The sequence below is a fragment of the Prosopis cineraria genome, unplaced genomic scaffold, assembly GCF_029017545.1.
Source record: "Prosopis cineraria cultivar Desert tree isolate PC_DT_omini unplaced genomic scaffold, ASM2901754v1 PC7, whole genome shotgun sequence".
Lineage (NCBI taxonomy): Eukaryota > Viridiplantae > Streptophyta > Magnoliopsida > Fabales > Fabaceae > Prosopis > Prosopis cineraria.
In genome coordinates, this window is record NW_026555338.1 from 2,275,924 (window position 1) to 2,277,535 (window position 1,612).

Consider the following 1,612-nt stretch of genomic DNA (forward strand, 5'->3'; position numbering starts at 1 on the left):
TTGCTTTCCTTCTTCCTTCCTTGAACTCTCCTTTCTTGTTTCACTTTGCTCGGCCTCTCCCTCTTTTTCCTTACTAAACAACTCGGCCATAGTCCCCTTTTCCACCTTAGATGGTGGTTGCTCACATATGATCTCCTCAATGTTTTCATCCTCATCATCTCTACAAAAAGATGCATCATTAGGAGCAAAAGAAGAACTAGAAACATTAACATCAATTGAAGAATTTAAAGAGGGCTTCTCGGCCTTCCCTTGTCTTTTGTCTTCTTGTACTCTTTCTCCCAACTCCTTGCCACTCCTCAATGTGATAGCATTAAGATTAGCTTTAGGATTAGCAACGGTGTTGGATGGTAATGTAGAGGCTTGAGCATTGGCTGCACTTAATTGGTTAGCAAGCATATTCATTTGAGAAGTAAGGGCATCAATTTTAGAGTTCATGTTCTCACACTTGTTACCCATACTCTCTACCTTGTTCCCTAAGCCATCATACATGTTTTTATACAAAGAGTTCATTTCAATCAACTGCTTACGTAACACATTCACATCATTAGAAGAGTTCGAATTAGAAGAACTCTCAATTGGAACAAGCCTCCTATCACTATAAGAATTAGAAGAAGGTGTAAGAGAATTACCACTTGGATTGTAGCTTTGAGAAGAGCTACCTTGAGACAAATGAGGTGGAGGGTCACGGCCAAAGGTGTTTTGATAGGATCCTCTTTGTTGATTGTCTTGTAAAGCCACATTTGGATTTGAATAGGAGAAATTAGGATGGTCTCTCCATGAAGGGTTGTAAGTATTAGAATAAGCTCCTTGCCCTTGCCTCCCACCATAGGATTGTTTTCCATTGTAGATAGCATTTACTTGTTCAAACTTAATAGGACAATTGCTTTCTACATGCATAGGTGAGTCACAAAAAGTACAAGAATAAGGGACAAGTGCTTGAGAAGTACTTACATTGCTCACTTGAGATATTTGTGGAGCCAACATTCTCCCAATCTTGGCAGCTAGCAAGTCCACATATGAATCATTAAGAACTGAGGAACCTACCATATTCACATTTCTCTTTTCCCTTGTAGAGTATTGAGCACCACTTGAAGCCATCTTGTCAATTAGTTCCCAAGCCTTTAAGGAAGTGAGGTCAATCAAGCATCCACCACTAGCGGCATCAATGTTAACTTTGTCTCTTGGAATCAAGCCCTCATAGAAATATTGGACTAAATTCTCACTAGAAATTTGATGGTGTGGGCATTTAGCCAAAAGGCCTTGGAATCTAGTCCAATACTCATAGAGACTCTCATCCTCTCCTTGTTGGACCCCATAGATTTGCTTTCTCAAATTGGTGACCTTGGAATTTGGAAAGAATTTATCTAAGAAGAGTCTTCTTAGCTCAGCCCATGTGCTCACTTTCACATAAGAAGGGTAGTTGAAATACCATTCCTTTGCTAAACCTTCAAGAGAAAATACAAAAGCCTTAGCTTGAACATCATCAACATTTACATGCATAGGCTTCATAGTATCACAAACCAATAGGAAAGTATGCAAAAACCTATGACAATCCTCTCCTGGTAACCCATGAAATTTAGGCAATGCATTAATCAAGGAGGATTTAATTTCA

At 39.2% G+C, this 1,612-nt stretch overlaps 1 non-coding gene across 1 annotated transcript; it reads left to right on the forward strand.

Annotated features, from left to right (window-relative positions):
- Positions 1-1,228: 1,228 nt before the first annotated feature.
- On the forward strand, positions 1,229-1,335 carry LOC129316983 (small nucleolar RNA R71). The gene has a single exon (XR_008594891.1). It is a non-coding gene; the product is annotated as a small nucleolar RNA R71 (small nucleolar RNA).
- Positions 1,336-1,612: the final 277 nt, after the last annotated feature.